The 27,116-nt window shown below is 39.8% G+C and overlaps 1 long non-coding RNA gene across 1 annotated transcript; it reads right to left on the bottom strand.

The window, feature by feature from the left end:
- Positions 1-389: 389 nt before the first annotated feature.
- Positions 390-15,416, bottom strand: LOC138688625 (uncharacterized). The gene is made up of 3 exons (XR_011327517.1): positions 15,248-15,416; positions 2,740-2,925; positions 390-723 (listed from the first exon to the last, which is right to left on the bottom strand). It is a non-coding gene; the product is annotated as an uncharacterized lncRNA (long non-coding RNA).
- Between the last annotated feature and the right edge of the window lie 11,700 nt (positions 15,417-27,116).

Raw genomic sequence — 27,116 nt, forward strand, 5'->3', positions numbered from 1 at the left:
TCTTGGCAGGAAAAAATGAATACTTGTGTTCACATAGGAATACTTTCATTTGCACATGACTATTGGGATCTCTGGGAGGGACAGCACCTCCACAATACCAATGATATCCAAAATCTCTCTGCATGAGTAATGGCAGAGAGATGATCAAGGCAGAGAGATGATCATGCCAAACTGAAATGCAAGGAAGAACATACGGAAGTGGTTGTGAGTAAATTACTCCTTTGCTTACATAACCCAGCTGCACAGCATTTTCTGTCATGTGTTTACTATTTATAAAGCTTTGTAGAGAATTCCAGTTTGTGTTATACTGACTCCTCTGTAGTCTGAGAAATAATTTATAAGAGCATAAAGACCGACTATATTTTAAGAAAGAGGCAAAGAGCCAGAGGAAAGGTTGAGCCTACAGCCTGGCTTCTGCATTTAATGACATTTGAGAACTTGATTTATCAACCTTAATGTTACATTAACATAAGCACATAATTTCCTAGGATCTTCTCATCAAATATAAGAAGAAAAAAAAAAAGAAATTAAAAAGGTCTGAGCATAAAAGCATTATAAATTCTTTCCTCTGCATCTTTGCTTCCACAAAGATGACTAGATTGTGCTTTGTAGCTTCATTGTCCTATGAGCTTGAAAGGAAGAAAAGATCCTCTGTTCAGCAACAGGCAGTTGCCCCTGGACTCAGAAGAATATGATGGATTTCTCCTTAGTGCATTGTGCCATCTGCAAGGGATGAAGAAAAGCGCAAAAGAGCAACCTCTGGTTGCTGTTCGTGCTCCAACAGTTAACAAGAGGAGGTGGACAGGCACTTAGTAGTAAGGATTCTGGGTATAGCGTGTGGCAGGCTTTAATGTACCAAGGGTGTACATGAACCTCCTCAGTCAGGCAGGTAAGACAGGCTTGCTCTTGACTGTGGCGATAACTCTTTATGCATTAGTAACTCTTACAACACTGTGGTTTCTCACATGGAGTCAAAGTTTACATTCAGAACATAGATTCATCGACGCTATAACTCTTTGTGATTTTGTTTTGATTCTATCAAATTCTTCTTTCAGGAACAAACCAAAATCACTAAATACATCAACAAAAATATATGAAAAAAAGTCCATGTTTCATTTTGAGATTTCCTAGGTTTTGATTTCTTAGTTCAAATGACCTTTTTGTTTTGAGGCTTACTTTTACTTTATTTTAAAATAATAATGTTTACACATCAGTTAGATATCAAACTGGCATATTTTCCTTTGCAATTAATGAATCATGGCAGCTTGTAGCTAATCTTCTGGACTACTGATCTTCCTTTAGAAGCAACTGAACATTTTACTCCCTGAGATAAATGGGATTGCAGGAGGTTAAAAACCCCACAGGAGACTCCATGTTCAGTTCAAATTTTAGCTAGTAAACCTCAAGCAGTAAAAACCTTGCCAACTTTTGTGCCAGATTAATCCACTTATGTCCTAGTTACTTCACAGCCATTTTTTGCTTACTGACTATTGATTCACTGCATGTTCGAGTTTTTCCCTATGCTTTCTTGCAGACGTGTTCTTGGAGTTTGAATGCCCTGAAGAAGGGAAGCCAGGAATTTCTGATAAGTACTCAGGCCCCCAGCTACAGACTCTTCAAGGTAAATCTGTCTATTTTAAATTTGCTTTATGAAATTTGGCTTATGAATAGCATACTTGTTTATATGCTGGACTTCTTAATAATGGTTTGGGGGGGGGAGCTTCATTACAATTTAGGTTGGATGCATTCTTATAACCCAGCAAATATGAAAACACAAAGATATTGCATTTCTATTTCACCATTTATGTATTTCATCCCTATTTTTCTCTTTCAAAATAATTTTTTTTGTCATTTAGCACCAACTCCTCCATAGCAGTACTAGACACTGATTAAAAATGTGACGTGCTCTGGCAGTTGCAAGAAAAGCCCTTTACAAATCCCCCTGAACTTAGCAGTGGTAAACTGTGGCCAGCTATGCAAAAATTCTGAGACAAGCGGAGGTAGACATGAGGTTTTGTTGCATTTCTTTTGGTTTGGAAATGGCTGTTTTGCTTGACATCTGCACAACCTCAGGCCAAAGTAAATATGTTACTCTGAGCTCTAAAACCTGATTAGCTCCCTGTCCTGTTTGCCACAGTCAAGGGGCACAGTGTGGGTGGAAGAGGTATGTTGCTGGCAAGAACTGGTTTAGTTTTAGTGTAAAAGCATTGATTAACCTACGAATGCTGCTGGAGATTGATTGATTTGCTCCCCAACATGAAGCTAACTAGTAATATGTACACATTTTCATTCTCTTCCAGTAGATTTTATGTAAGTGTGTCAGTACCTTTAGGGGTCTTTAAAATGCCGGAGGGCCTGTGTTGCAATTACACGTTCTGGAATATTTCTACAGTCACTCTACATCCTTTAATAACCACTTCCTTAAATCCTGCCAGCATTCCTCAATATCACCCCCAAAATGTTTCTTACCTTGTCCACACTGACTATACAAAATATTCCAAAATGTTTTACTAATTCTGGTGAAATATTAAAGCATTCTTTTTACCTTTTATTGAAGAAGGAACAGGCAATTTCTCGCATGAGGCATATTCTCAATGATACAGATAAGCAGAGACAATGGATGTTATTAGTATTGTATTGAGGAGATAAATACTTTAATTCCATCAACAACCCCACAGTTTTACTCTCCCATTTGACATATCACCCTTGCAGCTGCTGCCCCATCTATAATGTCTTTACCTACTGTCTTCTGCTTTACCAAGTTGAGAAATGATTACAACAGCTTCAGCAGACCATCACAGGCTGGTCCTCACTTCTGTTTTCACTGAGTGCTACAGTAGGGTCTTTGTGAAGTGTGTGTTGAAGGCTGCAAGAGGAAGGGATGGGGGTACAGAAGTACAGTTTTCACTGCTGCAGCTGCTGTGTCTGCAATGATTAAAGGATTAAAAATTATAGCTCCTTAATTTCACTTTGACAGGGTAGGCATAGTGTGCAAATAAACTTGTCTGCCCTGTAAACAAAGAGCTGAAGTCCATATTGTGTTATGACAAAATTCTTTTTAGGAACTGAGCCAAAAAGATTTTGGTAGCATGGCTCCTAAGAATGCAATGCAAGTGTAAAGGACTGACTTTACACATGTAGTCATTAAGTCTAGATACTTATTTTAAGCTTTTCCAGTTTTCTGCTGTAGCAGCTTGCTCCTTTCAGGCTTAGCTATCAGACACTCTGCTCTGTCTGTATTTTCACATCAATTTTATAACAGATAGGCCAGAAACTTCCTTTCTGGAAAACAGAACTAAAATTCAGCATCATGGAAGTACAAAGGGCAATGCCATTATCAAGGGATTCCTATGAACTTTTGCAACTCATTTTGGGATGCGCAGTATCTCCAAGTAACCTTCTCTTAATACAGCTAGTAGGAAATTATGACTTTCTTAAACTTCCTCTACCCTTGCATGCAGAAAAGCTATTAACTTGTGCAGAAAGCAAGTATTTATACCCACAGTTGGGGATTTTAATACAGGTCTGTTATTTCAGAGGTGAATTAAACTACTTGATTTTGAACTGAAAGCAGCCATATTATGTAATGCTTATTAGCCTTCAAATTTGTGTTGGAAAGAGGCATTCATGAGAGCTATCCCCCTTTTCTTTGCTCTGATTTATTCTAATATTTGTGTCTCTGGAACTAGCTGTAAATATGTCCTTGGCAGCTATGTGAACAAAGGTTGCTCCTGCAGCCTAAATTGTATGAGTTGCTGAGCGCTGCTGGAAAGAGGCACAACATCTTCTGCTTCTGTTTTCTTCAGTGCAAATTGACAATGACGCGTCACCCCTTGTGTAGCTCACTGGGTTGCAGGCCTGAGCTTATAATGAATTCACAGGGTTTTTTTCATGCCATGGTCCAGATCATCGATAAGAAAAATATGTTAAAGTTTTGTGAGAGGAAAGAAAAAGTGACAGCAATACCAGAGGCTAAATCCTGAGCTTGTATGAGTCAGTGTGGCACAGCTGATTCCAGCGATGCCGTATCAATCTATCCCTGCTGAGGTTCTGCTTTGAATATTTTAATGGCTATCAATTGAGATGAAATACTTTGGATATATTGCCAAATAATGGCTTAGATGCCACAGCAAGAAACAATATCATGCCACTTATTATTCCATTTAAAAACAATATAAGCCATGTGTGAGAAATTAAATCTGTCACCCTGGGAAAGAGTTCAGGCTGTCAAAATGGTAATAGAAATGAAATTCAATTACCTGTTTTCTATGTTACCCATGGTAATTCCCCAGAAAATATTAAAGGAAATTGAAGAGGAGATTATCTTGTAATGTGTTTTCATAATATAATTATTGTTTTAATTACTTTAAGAAAAATCTGTACAATTCTGCAGAAAACCAGCCGAACATTATAAGAACTGCAGTTGTTTGTCAGACTAAGATTAACTGCTATTGACCATGGCCATCACTGCTGTGACGGCAGCCACATGCTCGCTTCTATAGATTTTCCTCACAGTCAGCCATGCTGTGGCAATAGTCTGGGAGACTGAATGCAGGGATGAGACTGATGCTGAGCTTTCAGTAGCTCTGTAGAAGAAGGGAACCAGCAGAGAACTACCTTTAGGCCATCTTTCTCTGAGCAGGCCCATTCAGCTCTGTACCCTTTTGCTGCCAGAGATAGCCCGGCTCCACCATAAGTGTCGGGGTCCCTAAGGTGGCAAACACTCATTGAAGGTCCAGTGGCCCCTGGACTAGGTAGGAGCTGGCCTTTATTTTCCTGTGTGACTTTTCCAGCTGTGCAGAATGAAGCTCAGAGACTCTCCTTGGCCCAATTACATCATACTATGAGTAGTGGAATAATTCGGCAGGAGGTACTGTGAGATACCATTTCATACTGCAGATTCACATTGAGCTATAGCCCCCAGGTTAACACTGCAACCAGAGGTCACAAAGACCTGAACCTCAAAGCATTTGCTAATCATTGAAGTATTGCATAAGGGGAAGGAGGGGCTCAATATAAGATACAGAATGGATAGTCAGGTGAGATTTAGGCTCCACTGTAGATTTAGCCCTAAAGTAATGCGTAAATATTCTGTAAGTAAAAAAGACAAGGACAAACTGCGCTTATTCTACAAAGAAATTAGAATTCCTCAAGGCAGAAATTTTTAGAAGTGAATGACGGTGTTAGGTGTTTGTGTTACGGAAGAGTTCATATTTTTTCCAGGTCAAGTTTATACAAGAGGAAAAAAAGACAAGACAATCAAAAGGAAAAATAAGATCAAAAAGAAGCCATTACATGCTGGTGCTCTCATAGACTGATCATGTTTCCTATCTTACCACAACTAAATAAGTAAAAGCCAGCACTGAAAACTGATTATGTTCTACACATTAAGAAAAATGCCAAAAACAACGAATGCTACACTAAGTGTGGGATGGAACAAGCTGGTGTGAGTTTATGGTTATGTATTCACAATATCTCCTTAATCCACCATAAGATTTTCTATTACCTTCCCAGATCATAAATAGGAACAAATTGGAAGTTGTGGCAGAGATTTTAAGAGTATGTTGTGAGTTGAGTGTGCAGTCCACTCAGTGGAGAGGCAGTGTTGGGTATCTTACTGCTCTCAGGATTCTGATCTTTGGGGCATAACCTCAACTGGAGGGTATAGAGCAGCGTAGAGGGAGGCCGAGTAGCTCATGTGCCTGAACCTGGTTTGCCTTTGCATTATGGACTACAGAGCACCTGACCTCTAAGAGAGGCCATGCTGAAATCTGCAGTGCTTGACAAGACTCTGATACTTGAGCTAAACTGTTTACAGCTCGCTTTCTAATTTATCCACTCCTCTGAAGCCTGCAGCATAGAGACACCCTGATTATTAATTGCCTTCTCATCACCATCAAGAGGTCTTGGTAGTATTTGGAATAAATGTCTAGTGTTCAGGGAACCTGAGTCCTCAACAAAACTAAGTGTGAATGATAGGGGGACTCTGTACCATGAAGTGAAGCCAGATGAATCCAATATCATAGAATCATAGAATGGTTTGGGTTGGAAGGGACCTTAAAGAATATTACACAGCTTGGTGTTGTCAGCAAACTTGCTGAGGATGCGCTCCATCCTACTGCCCGTGTCGCCAAGAATAATGTTAAACACTGCCGGTCCCAATACCCACCCCTGAGGAACTCCACTCATCACTGGTTTCCACTTGGACATCAAGCCATTGACCACACCTCTTTGAGTGTGACCATCCAGCCGTTTCCTTATCCATCGAGTGGTCCATACGCCAACTCCATGTCTCTCCAATTTAGAGATAAGAATGTCGTGCAGGACAATGTCAAACACCTTGCACAAGTCCAGGTAGATGAATTCCATTGCTCTTCCCTTATCCACAAATGCTGTAACCCCGTCATAGAAGGCCACCAAATTTGTCAGGCACAATTTGCCTTTAGTGAAGCCATGCTGACTGTCACCAATCACCTCCTTATTTTCCATGTGCTCTAGCATAGTTTCCAGGAGGATCCACTCCATGATCTTGCCAGGCACAGAGGTGAGACTGACTGGCCTATAGTTCTCCCGGTCTTCTTTTTTTCCCTTTTAAAAAATGGGGGTTATGTTTCCTCTTTTCCAGTCAGTGGGAACTTCCCCAGAGTGCCACAACTTCTCAAATATGATGGATAGTGGCTTAGCCACTTCATCTGCCATTTCCCTCAGGACCTACAGATGCATGTCATCAAGTCCCATGGACTCGTGCACCTTCAGGTTCCTTAGATTGCCTCAAACATGATCTTCTCCTACAGTGGGTGGTTATTCATTCTCCCAGTCCCTGCCCTTGCCTTCTGCGACTTGTGTGGCTGGAGCGCTTACCAGTGAAGACTGAGGCAAAGAAGTCATTGACTACCTCAGCCTTCTTCATGTACTGGGTAACCAGGTCTCCTGTTTCCTTCCAGAGGGAGTGCACATTTTCCCTAGTCTTCCTTTTATCACCGAGGTACCTAAAGAAGCTTTCCTTGTTGCCTTTGACATCCCTGGCCAGATTTAATTATATCAGGGCTTTGGCTTTCCTAACCTGATCCCTGGATGCTTGGACAATTTCTCTGTATTCCTCCCAGGCTACCTGTCCTTGTTTCCACCCTCTGCAGGTTTCCTTTTTGTATTTGAGTTTGTCCAGGAGCTCCTTGTTCATCCTGGCAGGCCTCCTGGCATTTTTGCCTGACTTCCTCTTTGTTGGGAGGCATCGCTCCTGAACAGGCCAGCCTTGGTAGGAGGAGCAGTCTAGCCACAGCACAGTATCTTAGCTAAGCAGCCTTGCAGACCAGCTATACTAGTAAGCCTGAGCATAGCTCTGACAAGGCTGCTTTCAGGTTCACAGTTAGTATTTCTGAGCTCTGCCACGCACTGCTGTGTAGATGTATTGTTTGCCCGGGGCTAGCTTGGGGCAATCCACCTGAGACTGCACTGCACTAGGCAAGTACTCCCTCTCTCTCTCTTTGCAGAAGTTGCTGAACTTCTCTGTATCCCAGTCACTTTATGGATGAGGTGGAGGCTTTTGGAAAAGGGTCTAATTTTATCTTCTTTTGGCTCTTTCTCTAAGTGTCATTTGCGTTTCACTGTTACTTGGTCGCATGGGATCTCAGAGCACAAGCGCTGTTCAGGGTTGAGTTAGAGTGGCCAGTCAGGATGAGGAAACTTGCACGCTGATAACATAGCTATAAAGAAGCAATTACATAGAGCTAGGTCATGCCCTCAAGGCATAGACTTGTATTTGGAAGAATTTTCCTGGCGTGAATTGGATGTACTCTGATACTTGGCGTGCACAGTGACATGGAAAGTGCTACAAAGGTTTCTGCATCACGCCTCTGGCTGAACCCTCCCTCCTCAGACCACCCTGGTTTCCCAGCAGAGCAATTAGGGTGCGGTGCTTGCGTTCCTCCAAGCACTTGGGCTGTGCGTCTGTCCAACCCATGTGCCACAGGTGAAAGCTCCTTATTCTTCCCCTTTTGCTGTGACCATGTAGACAAGCCAGGGCAGAACTAGCCCTGTGTGATCAAACAGTGGTGCTACACTGAGAAGGTCCAGAGGAAAGAACAACGTTTATTAATTTCCTTTCAAAAATGAGAAGAAAACTCAAGATCTTACTGCTATATATCACATTATGTAAATAAAGCTGCATGGTTGCAGCTCCCTTGTTGGCTAAGCCCTCATTGCAATGAAGTGTTCTAAGAAATTAAACCGGAAAAACCCAAGAACTGTGACCACGTAAATAGAAGGCAAATCCTCACAGTCTTCACAATGCAGTAAATGTGCTTTTAGTTTAGGTAATCAAAATGTCTTTTTTGGTTTCACATTTTGAAAAATAATAGCTGCAAGGCTCTTTGAAGACCTCAAGGAAGGTTTTAAGCATGGACAAGGAACCTGCTCTTTGTAAAGCAAGAATCAGAAGTACTGAAGACTGATTCTGTTTTCTTAATATAAAGTTCGTGCAGCTTTGAGTGCCCAGCTCCAAGTGAATGAACAATGCTGAAAGACAGTTATTTAATGGACCAAGAATTATGGGAACAGGAGTCAGAGAATAATGTCAGCTATCATAAAGGAACAGAAATGGAGAAATACATTAATTAGAAGTTAAAATAAGTCTAAGTTCATACTCTAGTTTATATTTCAATGTTGAATTTCATGCAAGAGTTTCATTACTTTCATTTTGGGGCTTTTCTTATGACCTTGGAAGGTCCTTGGAGTTAGCCAAGTTGAAATCAGATTTAAAAACCTTTTCATTTCAGAAACTCTCCAGCATGACACATTTAGGTGATATCATGCATTCAATGTGCTGTTCATAGTTATAGCTGTTGTATTTGGTTTTGATCATGTTTTGTGTAAAGTTTCCTGGATATAATTGTATTTCTTAGGTGCCTACCCCTCAGTTACTATTGTGGGTGTGCTATATGATTTCTTTTTAAGAGCATTTTCAAGGGGAGATTTTTACCTGTCTGTTTTTTTAAGATGTAATTACACTGTGACAACTGCCAAGACATTGCAGTATGTGTCGTGCAGGCAGACTTCTATGAACTCAGAACAATCATCTTTATCTCTTACACCTGCAAATGATAAAATGTGCCAGCAAAGTGGCATCACAGTCTACTTTGATAGAGTATTCAAAGCAAGCAAATCAGCAATGTACTTCCATTTTCTAAGTCTTCTGTGAGCCCACTTCTGGCTGATCTCAGCTCTATTTTCTAGTGTTGATGCAAATTTGCCAAGTGGTGGCATGCCCATCAGACTACATGAAAGAAGCACAACAAACTCTGTAACGGGTTAATGACCTGTACTAGCATAGCCATTTTCTTTGTTAGCAATAGTTAGAGTCACCCTTTCATTAACACGCTTTATCCCTATAGTTAGAGGAGATCTTCCAGTCTATACATTGATTTTGTTCTTTGCCATTTTAATATTACTGGGTTATTCCAACTATCTAAGCCCTTTAATAATGCACATCATCAGTCCATCTTTTTATGTATGCCTTTAATTATTACTGCAGTTAGTTATTCATGGAAACACACATACACATGAGCAATTCAAGAAGTGAATGGTTTCCACCATTAAGAAATTATTAAATCAAATTCCAGAAATCTCAGTGTATGAGAGACATATGGACAGAAAAGAGAGACAATGGAACTTGATAAAGAAGAATTGCAAGGAAGACACCATGTTCTTAATGACCTTAATGATGCCTTGGTGGAGTAACAGATTTTGAAGGCTAAGATGAGGGAAAATGCATCAGAAGTAGTACACAGGCAGGATCAAAGGCATGATTTTGGGAGTGGGAAAAGACAATATTAGTTCTCTATGAAATCCTGTCTCATAATCAGAGCAAAATCTCCCACTAAAATGCCATTTATAGTTTTTGTTGCTTAATTATTCTGCCAACTCTAAAAGGTAAGGCTAACACTGAAATTCCTATCAGTCAATGATTTGCAATACATAGAGTAAAGAAAAAAAAAAAGAAGGAAGGGAAGAGATGGAAGTTAAACCTGCAAGTAAGCTTTGCCATCTGTAACCCAGCCAGATCTTCTACACTATTGCTTGTCATCAAACAAAACTGTACATGCAGTGTAAGTGCAACTAAGGCTTTACTGGTGTTTATTAAAGATAGATCTGTGTTTTGTGCTTTGAGCACAGATATGGACTTTCAACTGAAATGACTTGTCAAAGTTGAAATTATGTTATAAATTAATTCTAAATGAAGTGATATTTTACCACAGAAATGTGCTTGCAAGCAGAAATAGTTCATGTGTACCCTGTTTTGTTTCAAGTTGAAACTATTTGCAGATTTCTACAGTTTATATCAATAATTCTTGCTCTTTGTAACAGTAAAAACAAAACGGCAGTATGGATTACAACTAGCATCTGTAAACAGGTGTTAATTAAAATGTATCGGACAACTCTTTTTTTTGAATACTTGTATGTTTTCTCATAGTGTATATTAATATTTTGACTACTCTGTAGTGAAAAATATTAAATGCAGTCCATTAATCCCAAAGCTAGCTCAGGTATTGCTCCAAAGGTGTGACTGTCATGAAGCCAATGCCAACAAAGGCCAACAGCCCAAATGTCCACAGAGAGGTCTAGGCGGGATTTCTGAGCTTTGTCACCTTGCCCTTGTCAGTCAGGCTAGCCAGGGTAAAGCTAGTTCAGATAAACAAGGTATACCCTTCGTGTGCATCACTTCACATAAAGTTACTCTGGGCTAGATTTGAGCTCAAGCAACAAGGAAGAAATGCCCTGGATTGCTCTGTCCCAGAAGTAGCCCTCCGTCAAAGTGTCAGACAAGCTGGAGACTAGACCAAGCTTGCTTTTTGTGCTAGGCTTGTCTCTTAGTCACATCAAAACTATTACTGAAAATCATAGTCTTTCTTAGAAAGAAATTAGGAAGTGCAGTTAATATTTTTATTGTAAAACTGCCATTTACTTTTACACAGCCTGGCAAAAACAGGGTAGCACAGCATCTGGAAGCATCCCTGAGGAAAGTGCTCTGAAGAGCCACTTCCTTGAACATGTTTTCTATACCTCTTGTTTAACTACTTCACATACTCATTTTCCAGTCATCATTGCCACATTAGTTAATAAATTAAAACAGTGGCAGCATAGAATACTTTTATCAAACTTGTACAGACAGTTATTAGCATATTTACTGTGGCCAAACTGTTTCACTTGATTTATTTCTAAGTCAGAAACAGTTTCAGCAAATACACCAGCATTCCAGCTCAACAAAAAACTCTTTATTTCCTCTTTAGCCAAAACCCAAGTTTATAATATTCTGAATAATACATTATCTATATCCATTCATCCATTCACCCAGATCTCAATTCTCTTAGGCTGAACAATGTTTTAGGTTTAAATTTCCCTGTTTGCATTTCTCCAAAGGTAAAAAAGATCTTTACGAAACACTGTGAGTCAAAAGGGTCTATTTTCATCCAGCATGGGGAAGGGAATTCTCATTCCCTTAAGTAGGGAAATTTGTATATATTAATTTACCACTTAGATCTGTGTCCCTTTAGCTCTTCTTGCAGTTATTCCAGCACCTATTTCAGTATTAATCTTACCACTTGTGTTTTGCCTGCTAGGCCTCCTACTGCTTTGCTTTTACAACACTTCATATTTTTCTTATTAGCATTAGGACTTTCTACTGCCCCACAGTGCATTCAAGGCTTTGGGTTTTATTTTGCTAATGGGCCCTTTCTGAGAGGGGGATATTATTCAACTTTTAGCTTTGTCTATTGTAGGGCTATATGGTACTCTATTTTTCACCCACGTGAGTATATGCAATGATGGGGGCGCTTTTGTTTTTTAAATGAACATAGTTTACTGGGATTTTTGGTCTTCCATTGCTTCAGAGATTACACTTCATCACTGAAAAGCAAATGCAGCAATCTGTGTAGCAGTTACATAAATCAGCAGGTGAAAATAACAACGAGGTGTGGGAAGAAAAAAAAAAGCACCGCATGGGGCAGTCAAGACCTTGAGGGAAAGATTAGGGGACAGATACGAGGAGTGAAAATAAAGGGCATAAAAGAGAGGGGCTTAGGGCAAAAAAAAAAAAAAGTAAACTGAACCTCTCTGCAAGGTGACATAGTTGCTTTACCAGAAACCATGGCTGGTTCTCTGACCGCCTTCAACGTATTCTCCATAGCGTCAACAGAGAGCTCATGCATTAAAACACATTCAACTTTAGTCCCTATTCAGACTGGGAACTTCCTTGGGTTGTCAGAGACTTTTTTCATGTAGTTGAAACTAAGTGCATGGACAATAGCTTTGAGGCCTAAATTCTGAAAGGAGCAGCACTTTTTTTATATGCAAGTAAGCTTGAAAAGTTAGGACACAGCTATTATCTAGCTTTGGTACACAAAGTCAGTACTGCTTAAGTGCCTGAATTCCTCACACTATTGCAAGGATTCCTTGCAGGGCAGTGCCAGGTGGAGAAATTATATTGCCTTCATTGTAGCACAAGGAAGCTACTGTGCAGTTAAACACGTGTAGCCCCATGGCTCTTATTTTCTATCTTTTCCTATCTTTTTCTTCATGGGAGTCTGGCTTTTCTTCACGCTTCATATGTTTACACGGTGCTTTGGAAGGTGAAAGTGTGTGGGGGTGGCAGAGGCAGCTTTAAGATGGTCTTCTCCATCCAGACTACGTAAGGGACAGTACGTCCTGCTAAGGTGCCTGTGTTTGCAGCATGGGTAGGAGGCGAGTCTGGGCTTGGGAACAGGCTTGGACCACTCAGATAGGCAGCACAGGCAATGCCAGAAAAGCCAGTGAACTTGCCCAAAGTCACTGGGGGAAGCTGGAAATGGAGAATGACTAGAGCTGAGATCTTCCAGGATATCCAAACCCCGTTACACTTGGATTATCCTTCCTTACTGCAACAGGAGAAGCACCAGGGTCTGGGACTTAAAGAGCGAGAGAGAGAAGGCATCCAGAAAGTTCAGAGACTTAAAGTGTATGTCTGTGTGTATGCACAGACATATCTTTCAAAAATTGCAGAGGTAACTGTATATAAATTCCTATCTTCTGATAAGAACTCTTCCTCATAGAAGAAGGGCATATAAATTTAAAACTCCAGTTTTCTTTTGTTTTCTGAAGCTAAATGAAAGCAAGCTAAAATATAACTATGCTGCAGGAACAAAAAATTTACATCCAAGGAATGCATTAGTAAGTGAACACAGTTTTCATGTGATTGCAGTCATGATGAAGAATAATGCACTGTGATCCTATTGTAGCTTATTTCTGCAATATATTATAGAAGAAGGTTTTCCATCTTTATCTCTTTCCTACACTTTGGGGTTCTTTAAATCTTTGGGAACATTGTACATATAGCTAGTAATCTGTAAAATATATCTACATAACTTTGGAAAGCTTTATTTTTCATCTTTGAACAATACAAATCTGGTCATTTATAGAAATTCATGAAAATATAGTTCTTGTAGACTGTGTGACTCATGCTCCTGAGATGCTTATGAATTATGTTGCCACTCTCTTATAGCTCTACTAAAATTCTTTACTGTCTTACTTCACTGTGCTCTGTTCTGCAAATTGTAGCCAAGCTCAAATTTTATAGGTATACATTTTTATATTTAATGGTAGTTTTTATTGTTGTTTATTTTATTGTTACTCTATATTAAATCTTATTGTAGTTAATTTTTCAAATGCTGTTGAAGCTCATCAAAACCATCTCATTCAATTACTCTTCTTATTTGATCAGGGACTCCTGTTGTTAGTGGTCAGACAGACAAGGAGATGTCAGCATCCTTCCCTCCATGGTTATTCATTCAGTCCTTTCTGATTTTGTGAAGGAAGAGAAAGTACCTACCTACTACAGATGGAATAGAGAAATTCTAAAATTTCAAACTTAAAAAAACTCCAGACTAAAAACTTTAAAAAAATAAATGGAGGAATATGTTAAATTTGAATGTCCTCATAAGCCTAGTAAACTTACACTTTGGCATCTTGAGCAAATGGCGTCTCTGGACTGCTAATGGCAGTTCGAAAATATAGGAAATTTCCTAAGCAAAGGAGAAGTACCAGCCTCCTTCCAGTTTTTAAAAAAGGGAGAGGTGACAGCAAATATAAAGAAGTGGAACTTTTGCAAAATAATGAACCAATTTGTAACAGTTTTCCCTACCAAGACTACTGCCTCACTCTAAAAGTGCCCCACTGAAATTTGAGGAACTACTGACTATAGGGTATAGTAAAAGCAAAAGCGAATAGAAAAATATTCCAAGAAAAGAGGTGTTAATCCTAAACAATTTTAAACTAAGGAAAATGAATTATCATAGGTAGGAGCAATGTAAGATTCATGTATTTATCCATTCATTCTTTTATCCATTCATTCATTTAACTTCCTTTTGAATATTGAATCTATGACTGAATGAATTTATGAGACTCAAAAGGCAAAAGCTTTCTTTCTAAAACCTGCAAATTCTGAGCATGCCCCAATTTGTGTGTGCAAAGCTAGAGGGACTTGCGCACAAGTACAAGTATGCACATATGCAAAATAAGCACTGGCATCCATCATTTGCCATTTCTATTAACAAGTGCTCAGAAGTCCAGCCTGGAAGGCCTTTGAAGATTCAGTCTGTCCAAAAGGAAAATAAGTAACAAGTATGACGCTGATTTCTAGGAACATGGAAAGCTTCGCTCTGCCTCATCTCTTTCCAAGACATGATGAAAAGATTTTCAAGGTTTTAAAATGAATGTGTTTAAGATGTCAGAGAAACTGGACTGTTGGATCTGCTGGATATTTCATTCCAATAGGGGGTGTAGTCTTATCTATGCATAAAGGAATATAATCAGAGGAGAGCAGTTTTATGTGTTTGTATGTATACATAAGCTGGATCTCTTAGAAACTAGCCTTGCTAGCTTCTTTCATTCTCTCCAAACACCTCCTCTAGTTACCCTGTCTTTGGAATAGCCTCACATCCCAGGTGTCCTTCATCAGGTCTCTCTGCTTTCCCAATAACAATATATTGACAAAAACTTACTTTCTCTTGTCCTTCAAACCTGTGTCTTTGCCAAAGGCAAAGAAGCAAGGGCACAACATGTGGTCCAGTATATGAAACTATACTATTGCCTTAAAAAAAGCCCCTCAATAATAATCACCCCTTTACTATTTAAAATTCAGTTTAATGATATACCTTTGTGAGAGGTGACAGATACAGTATCTATGGGTGGAATTACTTAAAATCTTCGTTTATTTTACCTTTGCTTGGTAAACATCAGTTTTGTTTCTCCTCTCTGCTTCCCCATGCACCAAAGACGTATCCTGATTCATGATATTTGCACATAGTAGTGCGGAAGCCGCAAATAGTTCAGGAATGAGCTCAGCCTCTCTGCTAAGCCTATGGGGAGGAAGGAGCAGCTGGTAACGAGAAAGTGCAGCTTGAATCACAGCTCTCCATTTTGCTTGATAAAACATCACAGGATGTGAAGCTAACAAACGAGTGGCCCTTTCTTTATATGGTAAGCATACAAGGCTGTGCTAGCAAGATTAATCTGTTTCCCATTTGTCACCCTTTCACAGCAGTGTGGGGGCTCTGAATTGTTACGTATCTTTAAAGCAAGCTTTAGGCATCAAGCTGGGCATGTGCAAACTAAGAGACCCGAAATGCAGGGCCGTTCCCCTGCTGAACACTTTTGCTGCCCCTTCCTTCCCCCAGAAGACCTATATGAGCAGGCAAATACCCACTGCTACGTATGTCTTATCCCGCTTCTGCTCTCAGCCTCCAAGCAGCACTGGCCAGGCACCCGGCTAGGGGAGCAGCATCCCTGCAGGCAGGTGTCTTGGCTGTCCTGCTGCGATTACCCAGCCTGTTTGGGAAACTGCTTCCAGGTACCTGCCTTCTGACACCTTATTCTCACCAGTTACATTACCTCTCACTGCTAATCTACTGCTTGATCTATTTATTTGTCCATTTGCTGACTTATGTCTCTTCCCATTAATACTTGACCTATTAAATAATTTAGCTAACTCTTTCATGGATATGCTGTTGTCCGCTACTTATCTGCTGAATCAATTCATTGCTACTTGCTTTTTTTGTTCCTCTAGGTAGCTGACTTAGATGGTAACTTAGCTGATTCCCTTCCTTTTAAACAGACATTGTTGCCAACTCTGCTTCCTCAGTTAATCATTTCATTTAAGCTGTTAATTCCTTTTTGTCAGCTGCTAAACTACGCTCTTGACTGCTTGAGTCCCACCCTGCAAACTCACTACCCTGTACATGTGCTCTGCTGTCATCCCTGTAACAGTTTTTCTATTACTCTCCTTCCCCCTTCTCCTTGGTCCTTCCTTTCCAATACTTTTACGTCATCTGTCATTCGTACTGTCTTTTCATTTTCTCCCTTTGACTACCCATACCACAGCACACCCTTGACTACCATTTTGCCACCCAAAGCAGTCCTACCCCTCCTTTATCATCCCATTATTAGTCATCACCGTATATAAAGATAATTCAATTACATAAATTATACTTGTAATTACACTTTAAATACATCTTTTTCATACTTGTAGTTGTCACCAATCCACAGGTTGGAAAGTTTGCAATGTGACCAGCAGCAACTGTACAATACAGCTTAATTATTAAACCTGGATTGGCATAGCATTGTATGAAGCAGAAGAACTGGAGGATAATAAGAAGTCAATAAAAGCATATGAATCCCTAATAATAATATACAGAAAAGCAAAGCAAAAGCTAATTACCAGAGAGGACGAATAGATCATTTTAAACTTGTCAAAATACCCTTTTGCATCCAGGCTGCAAAACAAGCAGCTTTTCCTTTTGCAATAAAATAGAAAATTGAAAACAATGATATTTTTCCTCTCCCCCCCCTTTTTTTATTAACTTTGAATTTTCTTTTGTTACTGAATGTAGTGATAAAGTTTCTTCCTCTCTTTCCGACCTCTGTATAATTTTGTAAAATGCCTACAAGTTTTAAAAGTTACCCAGAGGGAAAATAAAGATAAAGTTGGTAATCTTCCCACTTTGTAACTTTTCCAAAAGTGGTAGAAAAATTCCAAAGTTAGGAAACCCAAGGGTCTGGCAGATTCTGAAGAAACCAAATCTTTGTGAAAATGGATTTATTTAACATAAATTCACCATCTTAAAAAAAGAAAAAAATATACCAAACCCATAAGAAATTGTCCTTTTGAAATTATTGCTCCTTTTATTTTTTTAATTCTTTTCTGCAATGCAGTATTTAGAAAACCAAAGTCAAGTACCCTTTCAAACTTTTAAAATCTTGAGTAATCTACTCCAGTTTTATTTAAATTTTAATTTCTACAGATTTTAAAACAGGTAAGATTTCCTCTCTTTTGGTGCCAAGCCAAATTATGAAATCTCAGTAATCTTTTCACAATACATTCTTTTTACAGATCTAGTGATGCATATGCTTTACAGGTCATCCTTTTTGCCTTCCCTTATTCCAATGCAAATTTATTTTATCTGAAATAAAACCTGTATTTTTCTTGCAAAAATAAATGTACTTTTTATTACTTAACATTCTATGCAGATTTGAAATTTGAAATTGTCTCTACTTTCTGAAATTGTAAAGCAGAATAAAAATAGTTGAAGACGGTCCTGAATAGTATTTATTTTCGGTTTGGTTACTCAGTGAACATATAAATGTGACATTAATGTGGTGGGATTGTTAAACCACTCACTGCCTTTTGGAATTCTGTCTCTTCTTACTCTCAGTCCATATCCTTTTTTCTTGACAACTCAAATTTATTGTCATGATAATTTTCCTGGATGCCCCACTGCAAACACTTTGAGGAAAATGGGTTCAATTTTTACTTCCTAATTATTTTCAAGACTGATAAAAATGGCTGATAGCTGAGAGGAGCTGAAGTTCCAGGGAACCAATATTTTCCCACAGAATCAATAGCTTTTTAACAGAGCATTAGTATTACTCATTCATTGATAACATTGGCAAAGATGAGCATTTCTAAAAATCTCATTCTGTCATTCTTTTGTTGTGGCTTTTTTGTGTTCTTTAAAAAGGCCCATTCTTATATAACCAAGAAAATATGGAAACACTCAAGGAAAACATTTTCTTTTATTTCCCATTCAATTTCAGAATGCCTAATAATGGCTTGGGCAAACACATGAATGTCTGGCTTGGTGCTGATTTGGTGTGTGACTGTAAATTGAAGAAAAGCTGATGTAATGTGAAGACATCCAGCAGAGCAGCCATTAATGCAGATAAGAAAGTCTATTATTGCACAAGGGTAAACCAAAGAAATGTGTGATTCAAATATCAATAAAAACATGAGTGGTAGTCAATGAGATAAAATTAATTCTTATAATATGGTTATTTATATATGTATTGCAACTTGGTCCAAGATGCCTGACTCCAGGATACTAAATCCTGATTCACTTATACTAGACCCATATAAAAAAAACTATGGATATCAAAAGAGCTTTTCCTGATTTGTACTTGGGGGGAGATTCTGAAAACTGTTGCTTTAAGCACAAAACTTGTGAACAACATGCCAGTTCTACAAAGCAAGCTGAACACTTTCAGTGATAAACCATGGAAGCTAAGATAGATTCCTACTGTTTGTAATCAGTAATTTATAGGGTGTGATACAGTGTTTTGGAAAGGATGAGTTAGAAAAGAACCTGTTGGTTGTAGGGGTTTGTAGCTGAACGTGGATTCATGGTGGCTCAGAGCAGAAAAGGTGCCTGTGGATGCTCAAACTGGGGACTGTGACTAGAAGTGGAAAAGTTAGAATTATTGCAATAAGACCATTGCAGACTGTGGTATACTGCGTACCCTCTGAGTCTACACTTTGGAAAATAAGTTAGTGAACAGGAGCGTGTATAAATACATCACAGGAGAGTGTTTACAAGTAGTTTTCTGTTTCTGGAAGATGTTTCTTCCAGCTGGATGCTAAATAAGTTCTATGTGTTTAGCTTAATACAGAGAAGGTTAAGTGAGAAATTCCCTCAGTACCCTTAAATCAAGATAGGATGTCTTCTCCAAAAAAGCACTTCTTTTGTTCATCCAAAGTATATGAGCTCAGTGGAAGAACTACTTGGGGAAATTTTGTGTCCTGTGTCATCAAGATGATACAGAAGAAGTAAATACAGAAGTGAACAGATATAACCTCATTTTTGCAGCCTTTACTAACATCCAGTACTATGTGTATATTTAGTATTATTGGCAAAACAGATATGCAGGCCTCCTGCATTCCTGAAGTCTCGTCGGTCTTGTGTACTGGTTCTCTCTAACTTTTTCATGATTCTCTAGAAAAGAACCTTCTCTGATGTGTTCTTATCAATTCTGTATGAACAAACAAAATCAGAAGTATGTCTCTGAATGTGCTAGTGAGGAATGTGAACCCTACCACATCTGTGAATGAGACTGTTGTGAGTTCCTGATTCTGGGAGCCTGCTTTGTGATTCTTTTGCTGTTAAAACTAATTTCTCTTCCAAGCTACTAAGTCAGTTTGGAATCATAACAGCATGCAGTCACTGAATTTCAAGTCACTCTATAGTAATACCCTGCTGTGCCTGTAACTCAAGCATAGCTTTTTGTTTTCAGCTGGTTTAGTCAATGGTAGAAAGGCAGATCTGCAAGCTGGCCAACAATTATTCCCTTTATTTCTTTCCCATTGGGAGTATAGAAAACCAGGGAAAACATTTACATACATGGACACTCTTCTTTCTCTCTAATGTCATTGATACTCATGTGCAGCAGGCTTCCTGTTAGAGGTGGGTCACCTGTTTAATATGGTCATTTCAGGCTTTCAGGCTGTGTTTGTTGCTGCAGGGAAAATAGACCTATTCTCTGGCTCATAGGGCAAATGGCCTGGCACAGCTCCCATCTACAGAACCTAAACTATCTTCTCTCCTAAAATACCCAAAAAGACTTCATCGTGCAGCCCCCTGGGAATGGTTCTGCCACATGCAACTGCCTGAACGATTCCTGGATGCTGCCTGGAGGGCTGGCAGGAGCCAGCTTGCAGGGAGCATGTGAGCAATTATGCAATATGAATAGCTATGTTTCAGTATTGCAGCCCATGCCTTGGGCTACCATAGTAAGATTGTAACCTTGGTGTCTTTTGAGCATAGGTATGTCTAGAAGCTTTTTCCTGTCTGTGGTCGCTAAGAGAAAGAAAAGAAAGACCTGCTATGATCTGGCCTATACCTTCAAAGCAGGAAAGAAATGCGTTTTTCAGCATGAATATGTGTCTGAAGAACTGCAATAAACAAATATAAGGGCTCCTTGCATCTCTGCTGTAGTTTCTTGAGCCTGGACTTTGGACCATGCCCACCTCTGTGTTCATTAAAAATTGTCCATGTTTATTTGATGTAAAAGCACCGGCTATCCACCTGTACAGAAGACAAAATAAAAAACTGAGAGAAAGAAAATACTGCTGCTTCTTTCCGCTCCGTTCCTGTGGGCTTTACTCATCAAAAAAATTCTCCTACTTGTTTCCATTTTCAGCTTCTCATTTGTCCCTGCAGTATACTACAGTCATCTCAAATTTTTGGGGCTACATGGATCTACTGCTGATTATCAAGGCATTGCAGCTCCCTCTTCTTTATAGGATGGAATCATAATGTGCCATCCGAATCACCATAATGTTATCATTGATTGTGCCCCCGAGTAAGGGATGTCTCCAGTCTTGGTGTCCCTGCAGTGTGATAAAACCTGCAGTGATGTGGGCCTGATAACATTTTGACACCATTTTCCTCAGGACATGTTTTAGTTCCCTTGTGTGTCTTGGAGTGTGATTTGCCAGGGAGGTGAGTAGCAGCTGGATGTAGGGCTGCAGAGCGTCTCAGCACTTCTCCTTGGCCAGGATAGTATGGACAGTCAGAGATGTGCTGTCAGGGATGCCTGTGGCTGAGCTGTAATAGCTGCTATCAACATACTTTGAGATCCTCTGATGAGAAATACTGAAAAAAAGCTAGACATCATTACTAGTTTTAGCTCTGTGAAGAAACATGCACTGTCAAAGTGTGATGGTGTGATTGTAATTGTTCTATATTTTAAACACTGGCTCCAGTGAACACACACATCCTCCAAATGCCTCTGTTTCCTTCTTTCTACAGTTTTCTGGCATGCTCATAGGTAGCTGTGTAGCAAAACAGACACATTGTTCTGCAAGTGCTGTAAATTCTCAATATGGATTAGGAAAAAAAAGAACTAAAGTTTTCTCTTGCCACTGTCTTTAAGAGCATTTTCCTAGCAAAATTATTCTAATCTGAACATAGGCTTCACATTTTCCCTTCTAGTCATTACTGGAAACAGTTCATATGTCTGTTGTATAAAAGTGGGTATTTTACCTTTTGATTTTTTGTATTTTACTTAGGAAAATTCTTTTTTTTCTCAGCTTTTTGCTGCTTTACAAAACTATCCTCAGTGTTGTAGTTATTGGAAGGATATATTTTCTTATGCACTGAAAGAAAATCTTTAGGACATGATTTTCAAAAACATTTGGCATTTACTTAAGCCTGCCTTCTCTGATGTTTCTAGCAGAGAAGATTTTTACCATTGATGAACACTGGTAAATATTCCTCTCCTTGGATTTATTTTGAAGTGTGCTTATTCAGTACCACTGCAGATAAGGGCTTGCAATTTTTTTTTTTCCAGACTACTTAACCTGAAACAAAGGAGAACATTCAGTAATGAAATAATCAAATACCATATTCTCATTTGCTGTGTCTATATGGACCAAGACATTCTGAGCATACTCAAAGCCAAATGCGCTGGCTACTTGCAATGTTGAACTCCAAGAATGCCTTCAGCAGTGAGATGATGTTATTCCAGCTGGTGTGTCATACAAGCAAATGTCAGTCACAGCTGTACTACAACATCCAGGCTGCTTGCACATAGCCAAATAGAGATGATGCTGACTTGGGAATCACCCTTCCAAGGGTGCTCCATGTTTACTTGTACGAGAAGCTGCCATGTCTACCTGCAGTTATTTTAGAAGGATGTTCAAGATAATCCCTGTCCACATAGCCTCCTGCCATGTCCTGACACCAAGAAGCTACTATACCCCATGCATATTTCACAAATGATATGACCAAGGCAACATACCCAGCATCATTTTTACTAAGCTTCCATGTACCACAGTAGCAGCCTGGTGCCTCTGAAAGGGTACCCCTACACCAGTATATAATAGGATAAGGGACTCTGTGTATATCCAAGAGTGTCACTGAAACCTCCTTACTGAGACAACTGCAACTGAAGAGACATCCAGATGGACCAGATACAGCACCCACCAGCAGAATGTGACACCTTTCTGCAAAGCAACATGCATTGTCACATACCCACCTCTTTTGATTGTTCCATAAGAATTCTTGGTCAGATGTCACTGGGCTGGTGGGCGCTTTTGTAGGAGCTCCTGAGACAGATGGAGGCAGATGAGTAATGATTACAACAAGCTGAATACACATCTCTCTCTTTTTAACTCTGGCAGGAGCTTCACCACAAATCTATTACCATACTGCTGCATATGCAGTGAGCTGGACAATGCCTTGATTAAGGCATTCAAGAAAGTTGGCCAAGTGAACCATGTCCAAGTTGGTTAAGGCAGAAACATAGCAAGGAAGAGAAACTTCAGTTTCACAGCAGGTTTCCTAGCCCCACCCTTCTTCTGCCCCAGAAACTGTTTTCTCCCTTTATTTCTCAAGGTGCACGTTAGAAAGTTTTGAAGGATTTGTTTTACAAACTCCGTATCAATCTCCCCAGCTCTGGGATGCCTGAATGTTCCTGACAGTTCTTTCATCCCTCTGCAGAGGGAGTCCTGTCTGATCCCCATCACCTTGCACTTTCTTTGTCCAGTACAGGAAGAAGACTAAAATTTGGCTTTGTCAGCAGAGGAATACAGGAGACAATAATTTCAAACAAATACGCAGGAAAGCTTACATGGCAGGCAGTTGACGTTGCTGCATTTTTTATTCTCTTATCCTTATCTGGGAGTTCATGATTCTCAGCCTACATTTAGTCTTCATGTACAGGATAAGGACACAGAGGGAAGATGGTAGAAAAAAGCTGAGGTCACTCCTACAGTATCTATCATTTATGTGAATGCAAACATTAATTGTACAGCCTGGTTTTCTCTGGATTTTGGGGGGTGAGACAGTTTAATGAGTAACTGAAAGATAAATCCTGATTTCCTACTTGACCCAAATCACAGTCTGTTGAGCATTGTGAAGTTCTGCTTTCACAGGGCCAGGTACAGATGCCACAGAAGAATGCTAGTCTGAGGTTTCATTTTAAGAAACACAGCTGCAATGGTTTTTATTGGCATTCTTGACTCAGTGAGCAGCCAGTTTTGATCAGCTTTTCGTCCAGGGGTTAACTGACTGTTGCAGAGCATGCTACAGTGGCCCAGAAAATATTTTCCTCTGTGCAAAGGGCATTGGTGTTTTTCTAGAACTGTAGCAGTGAGGCCGCGAGAGTACCGTCCTCGCTGTGGTTGTGGCAAAGGATCCTCCTTATATGGCTGCTCCCGGGGAAAAGGCCAGAGGAGTTTTGGGCTGAACTACATTTAAAAGAGAATCAAATTTCCTTCACTTGATGATATATCTTGTCAACAGGGGCTAGACCCTTCATTTCTACTTCCCATCCTTCCAAGCCCCATAGAAAAGCAGAGCAGACTGAGGACTTGATGTGGGTAAGTGCAACCATTTCCTACCCTTCAGCTTTCCATGCAACCACAGGCCTGCCCTGCTGACCAGGAAACACAAGCTATACGAGCTGTAAGCCAAGGCCCAGAAATGGTGTAAGCTGGAGGGCTGGCTGCTGTTGTCAGTGAGCATGGCTGGAACTCACTGTGGAGCTGGGAGGATGGCAGGGCACAGTGATATCTGAGGTGTGACAGCGGGAAACATAACTTCAGGTAGTGCCAGTATCGGTGTAAGTATCACTGCCAGGCTTCATACTGGGCTTGGGGCTTTCAGGATACGTATACACCTCAGTGGGGTCTCCTTCCTGAAGTCTCTGCCTGGCTACCTGTAGCTGGACAGTATATGCTCAGGCCATGAGAGAAACATAGGTGCTCGGGACCAGACAGTGAGGCAAGTGTAACCATTGCTGTGGGGTGGATAGGTGCAGTGCATGGGAGCCTGGTGGAGTGAGAGTTTCTCTGTAGCCTTGCTGGGTCATGACTTGGATGGCCTGTGGGATCGTGGCACCCCTCAGCACTAGAGAGAGCATGGACATGAGCAGGTCCTCCTAGAGCTGTTTTAAGGGCTGGGGGTGTGGGTGCAGACAGGACACTGCAGTGTCTGAAGGCAGACATTCAATACTTCTCAAATACCTGTGTAGACACAACAGGCTTTTTGACTCTGTTAAAGCTGTGCAAAAGGATCTTCACATGGGTGTAACATTTACTCCAATCCTAAATTTCACAGTGGTGATATCAAGTCTCCTTCTAGAATACTGCAGCTGATGTAGACCATAAAATGGTGGATTATTGAGTGTCTGATAACCTTGTGAGTAATCCTATGATCCAGCACAATTTAGGAATCGTCCTCAACAAGGTGGAGGTGAGAGGCAGGGAGAAATACTGCATTGATTTCTAATAACTTGAGAAGTCATTTGGTAAAACAAGGAGAAACAGTAAAGCAAAAGGCAAGGACCACAGGTTGCAGCTTGGAAGACAGTCTGGATAGGAGGAAAAGCATTCTTGCAAATATGAACTATGGCTTCAGGCCAGGTCACCAGGGAAGTCATAGACTCTCCCTCCCTGGTTGTTTTCATATGCAGCTAGGCAAAGCCTATGTGACTTGGTCTCCTGACAGCCTAGAAATCCTCTTCAAAGTTCTGACTACCTTCATATTTTGAAAAGGCCATGCAAAAAGGTACCATGAGTACACTTCACCTGAGATATTATGAAGCATTAATTTACTGTTAATTTGTGATTCATCTTCACTGACAGTTAATGGAAAACATAACACTGAACATCACCCAAACTTTTGACTCTGGTGCCTTTCACTGTAAAAGTTCTACCCGGAATCTCCCACACATATTTTATTGCAAATGTAGTCTAGGTATTGCTCTTATTGCTCCATGTTTCCAGATTCCCCAAAATATTCAGCTGCATATGGCCCATCTTTTATCTCTCTACATCTGTAATTTATTGAAGAATCTGAGGCAGCATTCAGAAAAGAGATGGAAAGCATCATGTCACCTTTCCCTTTGAACAGCTTTGAATTACTTTCCTGTAATCATTACTGCAGATTAATGCCATCAAAGAGCAGTTCTGCAGCAGATAAAATGAACAGCTTCTGATAAATTTATCATTATAGCAAATCACACCAAGTAGGATTTCTTTCCTCAGCTTGCAGAACGTACAAATGATTTTTTTTCCTTTAAATTTTAAAGGTTTCCCTGGCAGGCAAGGGCAACCTGAAAGTCAGTATGAAAGTCCTGAAGGCATGCTATTCTGGCCATGCTGGGGGAAACCTAATAAAATATAGTTGCTTAAAATTTGGACTGTTGTACTGTATCATTGTGTTGAAAAGGAACTCATCATAAGTTTAGCCTTCTTTAGAGAAAACTTTAGTGCCTAAAGGATGATATGTTTGGGACCAAATACCATTAGGGAATTCTGTATCATTTTTTGGTTTTGTTTTGCTTTATCCTAAGTCATCATCACTTGCATTAAGTAGGATTTAGCGGGCTTCCTGGTTGCACTGTGAAAAAAGCCAGAGACACAGTAAGGGTCACCAGTTTTCCCTGTAGAGCAAAATCTGCTGCACATGCTTCTCTGTCTTTTCTCTCTCACCCATTCCTCTAGCCATTGAACATTAATGACTATTAAGTGACTCAGAAAAAGGGCAGGGGGCACTTCTGGAAGAAGTTCTGGAAGAAGTTCAAGTACTCTATTGATGAGAGCAGTACTAGCACCTGAACAACATAGAACATATGCTAAGATGCATATGCAGTCATATTCCTTCTTCTACACAGAAAAGGGAAAATAATATTAATACTAAATAAAGGAGGAGTGATCATTTAGACCAAAGAAAAAGTACAATGCAATCAATGGGATTGCACTACTAAACATTATGTATCTAGCATGTAGCACTGTAAAGACAAAAAGAAGGTATGGGACTGGAAAAGAACACCTGAAACAGTTTTTGTGCGTGCTTCTTTGCAGTCTCAGTTATATGATGTGTTTGTTGGCGACTGTAGAGAAGTTGACCTGAACCTAGAGGGGCCTCCTGCAGCCCATGCTCCAGCTTTCCCACCAGAAACACACAGAGCAGCTCCCCTCGCCTACCATCTCACTTTGTTGCATCCTCTTTCTTCATGACAGTTTTCTTTTTTTTCCTGGTATGATAGACAGGCACATAGCACACTGAAAAGTTCATTAATCTATATGGCTGCCAAGTGATAAAATTATAATTACAACAAAGGTACAGAGTCTTATGCTATGTTTCTGTGTAGTATCATTAAAGAGGCAGTAATTAAGCAGCATTTAACACCCTATTATAGGATCATAGTTCTATATTTTCATTCCAAGCTTCATTTTTCAGTTAAGTATAATTCAGAATAATTCACTTTAGGTCTGACATTAGTTCAGTTTTATCCCTGTCTATGACATAATTGAATTGGATAATTCTGTCAAAAATCTCTTAGCCATTTTTGATCTATACTCAAACATGGTTAATCAAAGCATGCTTCACTGGTTTCAGAGAAATAATCAAATAACTGCAAATTTTGCGATTAGACCACTCAAATTCCTTTCATAGTTGGCAGGTATATTGTCTTCAAAGAGTGTATGTCATTTTTACATGTTAGAAGATAGTTGAGTTGCAAGGAGCTGAGGGAGGAAAATATTTTATATGCACTCTTGTTGCTACAATTCTTGTATCTTCATAGAGGCACTGGGAAGCAATGGGCTGAAGAAAGGATCTTGGTGTTATAAGAGTCTTGAATTCTAAATCCTGGCTTTAGCACCAACGCAGTATACAGCCAGGAACAAATTATTTTACCCTTTGGTCTTCATTTCCTCTCTGTAAAATGAGTATAATAGTATTTACAACTCTTGCCTGACTCTCACAGGAATCCTGAGGATGTTAATGAAAAAATATATAGCAAGACAC

The sequence above is a fragment of the Haliaeetus albicilla genome, chromosome 13, assembly GCF_947461875.1.
Source record: "Haliaeetus albicilla chromosome 13, bHalAlb1.1, whole genome shotgun sequence".
Lineage (NCBI taxonomy): Eukaryota > Metazoa > Chordata > Aves > Accipitriformes > Accipitridae > Haliaeetus > Haliaeetus albicilla.